Source organism: Eptesicus fuscus, chromosome 10 (genome assembly GCF_027574615.1).
Source record: "Eptesicus fuscus isolate TK198812 chromosome 10, DD_ASM_mEF_20220401, whole genome shotgun sequence".
Taxonomy (NCBI): Eukaryota; Metazoa; Chordata; class Mammalia; order Chiroptera; family Vespertilionidae; genus Eptesicus; species Eptesicus fuscus.
In genome coordinates, this window is record NC_072482.1 from 57,499,145 (window position 1) to 57,511,740 (window position 12,596).

The window sequence follows — 12,596 nt, forward strand, 5'->3', positions numbered from 1 at the left end:
AGTCGCCCGCTGCTCAGCCCGGGCAGCGAGGGGCCGGAGAGCGCGCTGCGCGCGTCTGAACCCGGCGGCGGAGGCTGGCCGTTGGGCTCACAGGGACTCAGGACACCGCCCTCGGGGACCCGCCAGGGGCCCGACCACGCCAGCCCTGCTGCTGCGGGTGCCAAGAGGGAGAGACTTTTGAGGAGACCCACTGTGTTGTTTGCAAAGGAGAGCATTTATCCGAAATGTGCATCCCCTTGGCGGTGCAGGGCCCTCTCTTTGGAAGCGAAGCTCCACCGAATAGGCCAACGTAAATTTGGCCGAGTTGGGACCTTACATTGGAAAACAAGATGTGAAAGTGCGCTCCAATCAATCTTTACTGTTTGTTAGAGGACAGCTGTGTGGGTAAGAAATGCAGGGCAAATTAATGAAAAGTTGGCATGAGGGGGAGGGCTGGATGACTAAAGAGGAAGGTGAGATGGGCATTTCACAGTTTCCACCCAAGTGTCCCATTATGGGATGGAATTTGTGCCTATTCCTAGAGTCTGGGGTCCCTCACGGGTGCCAAACGTGATCTAAATATACAAAACACTACAGTTACATGATAAAGGGAGTACCTCGGAGTGCCACGTCTCACCAGTGAAGGGGCAGTTCAGCATTCTAGATCATAGGTGGTAGTGCTAGACAGACCAGGTGTGACTCCTGCCTCTGCTACAGCCAACTGTGACCTTGGGGGAGTCACTTAGCTTTTTTGTGCCTCAGTTTCTTCTTCTGTACTATGGGGCTGGTAATGATGGTGATGATGATGATAATTGCACTTGTACCTCCTAGGATTGTTTTGAGGACTAAATAATTATATATATATATATATATATATATATATATATATATATATATATACATACATACATATATACACTGAGTGGCCAGATTATTATGATCTCTGAACGCATAATAATCTGGCCACTCAGTGTATATCCTATATAATAAAAGACTAATATGCAAATTGTCCCCTCGACCAGGAGTTCGACCAGCAGTCAGGCCGGCCAACTGCCCATGTCTCCCCCCACCCCCCAGGCCAGGCTTGCGGGACCCCACCCATGCATGAATTCATGCACCGGGCCTCTAATATATGTATATACACTGAGTGGCCAGATTATTATGTGTTCAGAGATCATAATAATCTGGCCACTCAGTATACACACACACACACACACACACACACACACAGCTTAGAGTGGTATGTGGTACATAGTTCTATGTACATGAATATATACTTATAAAGCTCCTTCTCTAACATGTTTGAAATTTGCTATAACTATATAAGATTAATTTTCAAGGCTACTTCTTCAGTCTATTTCTTTCTAGATGCTCTGCCAGCCATTTTAGTTGCTACCAATAGACACACTTTAGGATGTGGATGTAATAATAAATGTGCCCAAAGATTTTGCATGGATATTCATTGGAGGGTGACATACAATGAGTACTGGTAACAACCTAAATTCTAACCGTAGGGGACGAAGTAAATGATAGGACATCCAAACAATCTTGTTATAAGCAGCCATTTAAAATAATTTATAGTAAGATAATAAAGACATGATAATGTCTATTAATTAGATAGAAGACAGATCAGCAACTATGGCCCTAAAACCCAGCCTACTGCCCACGTTTGTACAAACTCTGAGCTAAAAGTGTTTACATTTTTTTAATGGTTGAAAAAATCAAAAGACGAATAATATTTCATGACATGTGAAAATTATATGAAATTCAAATTCAGTGACCGTAAAGTTTAATTGGAACCAGCCACCTCATTCAAAGGCATCATTGAGGGGTTGCAACAGAAACCATATGACCCTGCAAAGCCTTAACTATTTATTTGACCCTTCACGGAATAATTTTACTGACCCTGATATAGAGTGCCCGGCGCTGTTGTAAGCGATTAAGATCTGATTAAGCCATTGAACCTTCACCATGGGCCCTAAGAAGAAGCAGTTACTGTTTTGACCTCCGTTTTATAGATGGGAAACTGGAATCGCAGAGAGGTTGAGCAGCCTGCTCAGGATCACACAGCTGAGCCAGGACGTGAACCAGATAGTTTCAAAGCTTGGACTCTCCTTCACTACACAGTTTCTGCCACCTTCTAACTCCAGCTATATACTGTCTCCTGTGGAAAGATGTTAAACAGAAAAAGGAAGTTTCAAGAGTGTGTAGAATATTACAAACCATCCAGGATGGAAATATTCTCAGCACTATTTGAAAACGAATATGATGCAAGGAGGTAACTTGCACAGAAGGACAGAATGAAAAGGACAGAATATAGGGCAGCCTGTCTTCTCTGCATGACTCTGGCTAGCACATCTTAGATGGACATAAACCATTATTTCTGCCTTTATTTCTTGATGGGGCATCCTAGTGTGCTTTTACTATTTGACGAGATTTCAGAATTCAGATAGAATAAATGTGAGAATAAAACAAGACTGGGGGGGGGGGGGTCATTGACTTTAAAAGTAGGTAGCATTGTCTTTCTTATCTATATCTGCCCCTGGTTTATGTCAGTGTAGCCTTTCTTTCAATGGTTACTCCTAATTGCATGGAGACCATAGCTTCTTCTGATAGGGTCTCATGACAGACAGTTCTGATAAAACATGGACTATTAACCAAGGATTTAACTAGATTCTTTCTGTACTAAATTCCTCTTAGTAAATGTTATGTTATTGTTTTCACTGACCAGTTTGACAGCCAACCTCATTGACTATTCAATTTTTTTCTTTTTAAAAATAATTAATATACTTTGTTTTGTTGGAGCAGTTTCAGGTTTGCAGATTATTAAGCAGTTAGTGTAGAACGTTCCCTCTCTCCCCTGCTTACAGTTTCCCTTTGCATTAGTGTGACGCATTTGTCACATTGTTGAACAAATAGTCAATGCATTATTATTAACAAGAGTTTACATTAGGGTTTATCTTTGTGTTGTACAGTTCTATGGCTTTTGCCAAATATATAATGTCATATATCCACCTATCTATACTAATAAAAGGGTAATATGCTAATTAGACCGGGAGACCTTCTGGATATCCTTCCGGACAAAGCCATGGTGGTTGTGGCCGAGGCGGAGGTGGTTAGGGGTGATCAGGCTGGCAAGGGAGGGCAGTTGGGGGCGATCAGGCTGGCAAGGGAGGGCAGTTGGGGGCGATCAGGCCGGCAGGGGTGGGCAGTTGGGGGCAATCAGGCCAGCAGGGGGGCAGTTGGGGGCGACCAGGCCAGTAGAGGGTGGTAGTTGTGAGTGAGTAGGCTGGCGGGGGGGGGCAGTTGGGGCAATCAGGCCAGCAGGGCGGGGGGCAGTTTGGGGTGATCAGGCCGGCAGGCAGGTTAGCAGTTAGGAACCAGTGGTCCCAGATTGTGAGAGGGATGTCCAACTGCTGGTTTAGACCCGATCCCAGTCGGACATCCCCTGAGCGGTCCCAGATTGGAGAGGTGCAAGCCGGGCTGAGGGACACCCCCCTCCCATGCATGAAATTCATGCACCAGGCCTCTAGTAGATAATAAGTGTTTCCCTGAGTTCTCTGAGTTTTTCCATGTCAAATCTGAGGACAAGGTCATGGGAACCCTGATTGGACATTAAGTGTGAACCTGGGGACCCACTACTTGTGATTGGCATCTGAAGTGGGGGGCAGGCTTGTGGAACTGAGTCCTCAGCCTGTGGGATCTGCACTAACTCTGGGTATTATTGTCAGAATTGAATCGTGGGACACCCATTTGGTGTCTGGAGAGATGGAGAATTGGTTGGTGTGGGGAAAACACACATTTGATGTCTGAAGTATTGTGAGCAGAGGAAACAGTTTTCCTTTGGTAATGCCATGCAGCCACCATTACAGTATCATTCCAAATGGTTTCACTGCCCTAAAAATCCCCTGTGCTTTACCTACTCATCCCTCTCCTTCCTCCTCTCCTTAACCCCTGGTAACTACTGCTTTTATTTATTTACTTATTTACTACATCAATAGTTTTGTCTTCTCCAAAATCACCCAAAGTTGGCATCAGATAGAATATTGTCTTTTCAGACTGGCTTCTTTCAGTCAGCAATATGCATTTAAGGATACTCCATGTCTCTTTGTGTCTTGATAGCGCATAATATTTCATAGTATGAATGTACCACCGTTTGTTCATCCCTTCACCACTTTTAAAGAACTTATTGGTTTCTTCCAGGTTTGGGCAATTATGAATACAGCTTCTATAAACATTTATGTTCAGGTTTTTGTGTGGACATGTTCAGGTTTTTGTGTGGACATGTTTTCAACTCATTTGAGTAAATGTTCAGGTTTTTGTGTGGACATGTTTTCAACTCATTTGAGTAAATGTTCAGGTTTTTGTGTGGACATGTTTTCAACTCATTTGAGTAAATGCCAAAAAGTGCAATTGCTTGATAGTGCGGTCAAACTGTGTTAGCTTCATAGGAAACTGCCAAACTGTCTTCCAAAGTGGCTGTGCCGTTTTCCATTCCCACCAGCGATGAATCACAGTTCCTGTGGCTCCACATTCTTGCTAGCATTTGCTATTATCATTTTTTTGAATGTTAGCCATTCTAATAGGTGACTTTTGCTTTTTAAACTGACTCAGTTGGTTTGTTCAAAATAATCAAACAGGTTATTTACAGTTTGGCTAAATTAAAAACAGGGAACAGCACCTCAAAGCACATCTTAATGTGCAAGCTTTCATATTATTGTTGCATCCCAAGTCCCAGAGCCTAAAAAAAAAGGAATGCTTTAAAGAATGTCTAACTAGTTTTTTAAAAAAATATATTTGCATTGATTTTTAGAGAGGGAGGGATAGAGAGATAGAAACATCGGTGAAAGAGAAACATCGATTAGCTGCCTCCTGCATGCCCCCTGCAGGGGATCAGACCCTCAACTTGGGCATGTGCCCTGACTGGGAATCGAACCAGCAACTTATTGATTCATAGGTGGGCACTCAACTGCTGAGCCATACCGGTTGAGCATATCTACCAAGTTTTAATACTAACTTCAGGGAGAAGTGCTTTAAAAAAGTTGAATTACATTTGATTCATGGAGCTCTTACCCAAATGGTTCATTCAACAACTCTTAAGAGAAACAAAACACAACTAAAATTTTAAAAAGCGACCCAGAGCTTTAAGAGGACAGTGAATTATGAAGGCAATTGAAAAAATCCAGGCTTTAGAATTAGTATCTAGGTTTGAACCACAGTTTTACTTTTAATAAGCTCAGTGAGTTCAAATCATTTATCAAACTTTTCTGAGCCTCAATTACTTGTATGTTAAATTGGGAAAATAATTTGTAGTTGACAGGGTTATTTTAACCTTTAGCGACTATGTCATCTAAAATGCCTGGCATCCAGCTTTTGGTAGCTTAATTGCACATCTGTTCTAGCCCCCTTACAGTGCCCTGCACATGGTACACAATCAATAAAAATTGTCAGAACTTCAATCATCAGAATTCCCTAGTCTGATGAAATAGTTGAAATAGTCTATGAATACATATAATAGCTAAGATGTAGTTTCATCTTCTGTGTATTTGCTTGTTTTAAATAGGTGGAATATAATATACACATGACTGTTGTTTCAAAGAAAATTTGCACATCATAAGACTTTGGCACATGCTAAAATTTCCCGTGGTTTGGGATTTCCCTGGAGTAGCCAGAAATGAGATATTGGCTTCAAAAGCAAACTCATGAAATATGCAATAGTACAGATTCTAGAAACCGACCACTTGGCAGAGCTAAGTTACAGTAATTCATCATTTTGGGGTTGGCAGAAGTGTGTATATAGTGACTATAATGTCAAAAACTAACAGCCTGCTATTCGCTCTGTCTATTCTCCCTCATACAGCTTTTCCTCTAAAACAGAAGATTGCATTTGTGAATTGTTTTAAATACTGACAGTAACAAATGAAGGCCATAGGTGAAGCATTTAATAAACTTTCCCAGTTTTTTAGGAAGCTACTATTTGAAAGAGGAGAAATTCACTGTAAGTAACTACATACAGTAGAATCTCTGTCTTAAGTGTCAAAAGAGGATCAGAGAAGCAGCTCTGAATTCACAATCAATCCCAAAGAAGCTGCAGAGCTGGAGGCAGCTTGGGTCCGCAAAACAAACTGGATCCTGGGTCCAGGCAGGTCCCCCTGGAATAGCAGGTTCAAAAGTCTGGCACCAACCACTGTGACAACCTGCCTTGTGCTTTGCTTTTTCCATTTCTAGAAACTCACAGACGCTTGAATCCCGTCTACGAACCCCAAGATAAGCACCTCTACTCTTAGAGGCAAGAAATGCAACTCCGAGGATGGTACCTTTAAAGGTATGGTTTTCTAAGTGTGTAAATAACTTATTTATATGAAATATTTGGTGGTTAGAAAGGAGAAGTTGTTAATGATAAAAAAAAAAGTAACTTTTGGCAATTCTAAATAACGTGTGATCTGATGGTTTAAATAAGATTTTGATTGAAAGTGAAGCCATGGGCCTGACCCGTGTGGCTCAGCGGTTGTGTCAATCCAGGAATCAAGAGGTCACTGGTTGATTCCCAGTCTGGGGACATGTCCTGGTTGTGGGCTTGATCCCCAGTAGGGGGAGTGCAGGGAACAACTGATCAATGATTCTCTCTCATCATTGATGTTTCTATCTCCCTCTCCCTTCCTCTCTCTGTAAAAATCAATTTTAAAAAATTTTTAAAAAACAAAGAAAGTGAAGCCATGGAATGACTTTTACTCTATATCTGGTCAAAGCAGAACTTTCAATCAGAGTTTCCACTGAGCAATATCATTCTCTTATGTAATTAATTCTCAAAAAGGGGTGGTTTTGGAGGCAAATGTGAAACCCGATAATAGCCAGCCTGGTAATTAACATCAGCTAGAAACAAAAACCCAAAGCAACACATTATAAAGATGGAATAATAAAAAGAAGTTGGGAATAATGAGGCTGCCATCCAGCATTAATTGATGTTAAAAAGCACTCAGAGTTCCCAGGAGAAAAGAATTATTTAAATGCAAATTTTTATTATTAACATTACTTAAATTGTTGTAATGAGTTTATGAAAATAAGACACCTTGCTAGTTTCATGCATATATAAAACCTAATGAAATTTATGAGCCACATACCAGCAGTGTTATCTTTTGGCATAAAAAGTGGTAAACAAGAGGAAACTTTTTTTTTTAGTCCAAGATCAAATATATTTGGAACAATTTAAAACCACACAAACTGATTATGATGATATTGGGTTTGAAAACTACAGAAACCCTCACATACTTTCATGCAAGAAAAAAAGGTCGTGTTTTGAAGAGATGTGGATTTTATAGTCATTGAGTCTCTGTAGAGCGTGGGAAGAATGGAAGTACCTTGGGTAGCACATTTTCTGACAGAACACCATGTTGGTTTGCATGCCATATACAAAATGATTCTTTGCAGTTTTACTGCATACTACAACTTAGGGATTTCTTAATATTTTTTTACACCCACTGCACCACTTTAAGTTATCCGAAGAGAAGTGTAATGAATATATTATAAGCTTAGAAAATGGCATCTAAAAGCAACAGAGTGTTCCAATGTGAGTCAAGAAGTCTTGCAGATGATCCCGTATGACTGCTTAATGAATAAATAAAACTTCTAATACTTAGGAAATTGATGTCAAGTGGGAAAAGTTCTAGGAGAAAATATTACTATTAATGATCATTATAAGATGCCATATGATGAAATCATTAACAATGCTTTGGCATTTATTACTTACATTATTAATGACTTAACTTGCTGGCATGGGTTTTAAAGTGATATTACCGAAATATGATCCCCCAGAGCAGTAAGTTTCTATCTATATTATGGCATTTGTCACTTGCTACCTTTTATATGTTTATGTACAAGTCTTAGTTCTCCCTCTAGGCCATAATTTTTTGGAGGGTAGGCAGTGTGTTCAATTTATCTTTCATATATCCTTGGTACCCAGCATGTGATTCACATATACTTGGAGCTCAGTAAATATTAATTGATGGAATAATCGAGTGCATTTGTTTTCAAGTATAATTCTCAAATAGAATAAATAGTAAATATTTTTTAAAATTGTGTTTTACTACTTAAATTATCATGAATGGGGAAAATAACAGAAGAAATATATACCAACATGTTAATAGAAATTGTGCTAGAATAGTAGAACTCATCATTTTTTTTCCTATTCCAACTTGTTTATAATATGGTTATATTATCTAATAGAAGGAATAAATAACAACAAAATGACACTTAATATTCTACTAGATTAAAAATCACTTTATTAGAATTATGGTGACCGCTCTACCATAATAGTGACACCCTTCTTCCCGGCCCACCCTCACACTCCCCTGCACCACCTGCCTCTCCTTCCCCTTCCTGCCTAGCTGATTGATCATGGAACAGAAAAAAGATGGAAAAAATAAAATTGGAAGGAGTGGGAAGAGATGATGGTTTAACCCTGAGTGCGTTGATTCATTCATTTAGAAACACTGAGTGGTCTGACGGGTGGGAAATGCTGGGTCAGGATGCACTTGTGGGGCAGAGCCCAGAGACCCCAGTGTCAGAGGCAAAGGTGGGACCAGCCACACTCTAGGGCCATCAGCTCAGATGCCCAGAGACCAAGTGGTCAAGCAGCATTGCAGTGGACCCAGGGAGGACTCAGAGGTCAGAGAGAGGTCAACACACTTCTGCTACTCCGCCATGCATCCCCAGAGCAAGGAGAGAAGTAGAAAGCCTGAGGGGTTCATATTAAATGCTGTTTAAAATGGAAAGAAATCACTTTTCAGTTCTAGGATCTCACGTATTTTCTGCTATTATGGGGCAGAGAGTGTGAAAGCAGGATGAGATCAATGACCGGTTAAAGAAAAGTGTGTGTAGCAGGTGTCTGATCAATCTTTTCTCAATTTATACCAGCTGCCTATCTTATTCATTTAAAAAAGTAATTTAACAAACAATTGCTACATACCAGGCACTAGACCAGGGGCAATTTTTGCACAGAAAAATATAATAGAAGTGTGGAGACTGGCTTTAAATGAGGTCAGAAGAGCTCCCAAACCATACATTTTTTGAGAAAAATGAAATATAAACATCAGTCTAAGCTAAATCAGCTTGCAGATTTTCAGCTCCAAGAATGACCTTGGAACCTGAAAACTAATAACTGTGCATTCTGAGCAAGTGCTGTTCAAACTCACTTCAATAATATCAGGAAGAAAAATGTGGCTTTGAAAATCATTTAAAGAAATAATGGTCCTGCGTCATGCAGAAAAAATGACATTATTACAGGTCTTACATTTTATTTCATGATAAAACTGCTGATGGCATTGCGTCATTGAAGTCAAATCGGGAGAGGGATTCAGTGTTAAAATTCAGGTGCAGATTTAAGAACAGATGCAATTACTTTCTTTTTACTCAACAAATATTTACAAAGCAGCTACTTTTCCAAACGGCGAATAAGATGTAGACCAGTGTGGGAAGCCCTTTTCTCAGAAAAATAGATACTGTGCTGATGCACTGACTAAACTTTTATCTCAGCTGAATCAATTTATATCCCACAGCAATACCCTGTTCTTCAGAAACCCCTGCTTATATCACATTAAAAATATGTCTGTCTTGGAGATCTTACTGGCTGCTATTTGAAAAGCTTCAGTTTACAAAGTTCCACTGTACATAAAACTTTATTCTGTCCTAAAAGAGAGAGATAAACAGCACTACAAGGGGTACTGGGTTAATTTCCCTATCAGTTCGGGAGGTGCCACCCAAAGCTTGGTGACCCCAGATAAGGAAGGCTTCTCAGTAAAATTCCTGGGACAATCTCAAATGAGCCATGGGAATATCTGAAAGGAAACGGGACAGATCCAACATTTGAAGACCTTATTTAGACTGCATCAAGAAGCTTGGGCATGCTCTTTCATGATATAAGTTTATAACCATTTTTTAAAAAATATATTTTATTGATTTTCCACAGAGAGGAAGGGAGAGGGATAGAGAGCTAGAAACATCGATGAGAGAGAAACATCGACCAGCTGCCTCCTGCACACCCCCCACCGGGGATGTGCCCACAACCAATGTACATGCCCTTGACCGGAATCGAACCTGGGACCTTTCAGTCCACAGACCGACGCTCTATCCACTGAGCCAAACCGGTTTCGGCAGTTTATAACCATTTTTAATAGCTACATTTAACTTCACTTGTAAACCACATTTGAGCTTAAGCTAGTTGCTGAGGAAAGAAGTTTCATTTTTTGAACCCATACGGTCATTAACAAATCCAGCAGATGTGCAACTAGTATTTTGCTTTGAGCTTTCTTTCATTTCAAATTGGGGACATTTTAGTCCTCTTCAAGTCACGGAGGAACACCGTGGTCAGTGTAGCGTGAAAAATCCAAGGACGCTGATTTGGAAGAACTGGCTTAAGTGGAGTGTCACCATTTACTATGATTCAAACTCTCTAATCTTTATCCATAGAATGGAATTCTTCCAAGGAACAAGTAAATGAAATCATGTGTAGGCACATACTTTGTAAATGATAAAGTATTAAATAGATGTAAGATACTGTCTTGTAATTATATAACTTGGGAGATAATTTTATGTTTCATAAGAATAGTAATCTCATATTAGATGATAAAACATTTGGCATGATAGTAACTGGAGCTAAAATTTTACTGTAAAATTATGTAAAAACATTTATAAAATTATGACACTTTTGGAATCCTATAAATAAAATAAAATTACATTTATAAAGATAATCAGAGTTTGAATTAAATTAGAGTAAAGGTGCTAAGTGAAATGAGCCAGTCCGGGAAAGACAAATAACATATGGCTTCACTTAAATATGGAATCTAATGAACAAAATGAACTAACAAAATAGAAACAGACACACAGATACAGAGAACAGACTGACAGCTGTCAGAGGGGAAGGGAGTTGAGGGGCTGGGTGAAAAAGGTCAAGAGATTAAGCAAAGAAGAAAAATCTCATAGACACAGACAGCACTATGGTGATTACTAGAGGGAAAGCGGGGGGGCGGGGGGTAAGGGGGTGGCTAGGCAGAGTAGGGTAAAAGGGGGAAAAATAGTGATGGAAGGAGACTTGACTTGGGGGGGTGAACACACAATACAATATATAGATGATGTATTTATAGAATTGTACACCTGAAACCTATATAATTTTATTAACCAATGTCACCCAAATAAATTCAGTAAAAAAATAAAAAATGATAAAAATAGCCGAAACTGGTTTGGCTCAGTGGATGGAGAGTCGGTCTGCGGACTGGAAGGTCCCAGGTTCGATTCCGGTCAGGGGCATGTACATTGGTTGTGGGCACATCCCCTGGTGGGGGGTGTGCAGGAGGCAGCTGGTCGATGTCTCTCTCTCATTGATGTTTCTGGCTCTCTATCCCTCTCCCTTTCTCTCTGTGAAAAATCAATAAAATATATCTTTAAAAAATGATAAAAATAAAAGAAATAGAGTAACAGGAAAAATTATAATTCAAGATATAAATATTCAGTTCTTAAGGGGAAAGGGAAAGTTCCCTGTCAATCTTTAATAGCTAGCAGTTTTAAAAACTACTCAAATTTAGCATAACAATAAAACTTCAAATTATGTTCAAATCATGCTGATATTATATGCAAATGTACAACCCAGCATTAAATGATGGTAATATTCATGGTGAGATAACTAAGAGCTAAAACAACTATTATTTTAATCTTGCCACATCTTTTCATTATTGTAAGATTTTTGGTCTTGAAGTAACAAAGTTCTATAAAATTAAACCTGTATTTTCTTATAATTGGTCTATATGATACTTATTTGTATTTGATATTTATTTGTATCTTTTATTGATATGTGTTAAATTTTAGTAGAATGAAGAAAAATAATGGAATTAATTGGGTCCATTGATTTCTCTAGTTTGTGTAAAAACTGTCTTTTACTAAGAAAATTTTAATTTGGGACCACCATTTTTGAAGGTTAATTTCTTCTATAATCATGTGCAATGTAACAAAACATGAAACCCAGTTAGAAAGTGTACTCCAAGGCCACTTATGGTCAAACCAGGAGTCTCAAGTACATAATGTTGTATAATGTGTTGCTCTAAAATAATCCTATTTAATAAAAGTGTAATATGCAAATCGACCTAAGGCTGGAACGACCAGTTGATGGTGTGGTGGGCTGGCGAGCAGGCGGTGCCTGGAGCCAAGGCCTGTGCCAGCGGGCAGAGGGAGGGGACGGTGATAGGGAGGGGTGGTGGAGCAGGCCTAAGCCATCAGTCGGACATCCCTTGAGGGCTCCCAGACTGTGAGAGGGCACAGGCCTGGCTGAGGGATGCCCCCGAGTGCACAAATTTTCATGCACTGGGCCTCTAGTATGAACTATCTGCCTGGTATGTTTTTCTTATGGCTTTTGACAGGTTGGCTGAGGGATTTCACTTTGTAATGCTCTGCCAAGTCAATTCTGTGTAGTGTAACAATATGACACTCACCCAGAGCTTACCCAGATGAGCAGAGAGCAAATGAATTTCCTTCTGCTCCTGTGTTGAAGAGAGAAAATTCTTCACCCCATAAATGTTCAGAGAGCATCATACTGTTTTTTTATGGTAATCTCAGTACCCTGTGTTCCTAGG

The 12,596-nt window shown here is 39.7% G+C and overlaps 1 long non-coding RNA gene across 1 annotated transcript in view; it reads left to right on the forward strand.

Annotated features, from left to right (window-relative positions):
• The first annotated feature begins 255 nt into the window (after positions 1-255).
• Positions 256-12,596, forward strand: part of LOC114230029 (uncharacterized) — a 30,828-nt gene continuing 18,487 nt past the window's right edge. The window contains exons 1-2 of the long non-coding RNA XR_003615880.2: positions 256-384; positions 6,208-6,304. This is a non-coding gene — a long non-coding RNA (uncharacterized LOC114230029). The remainder of the gene's footprint in view (positions 385-6,207; positions 6,305-12,596) is intronic.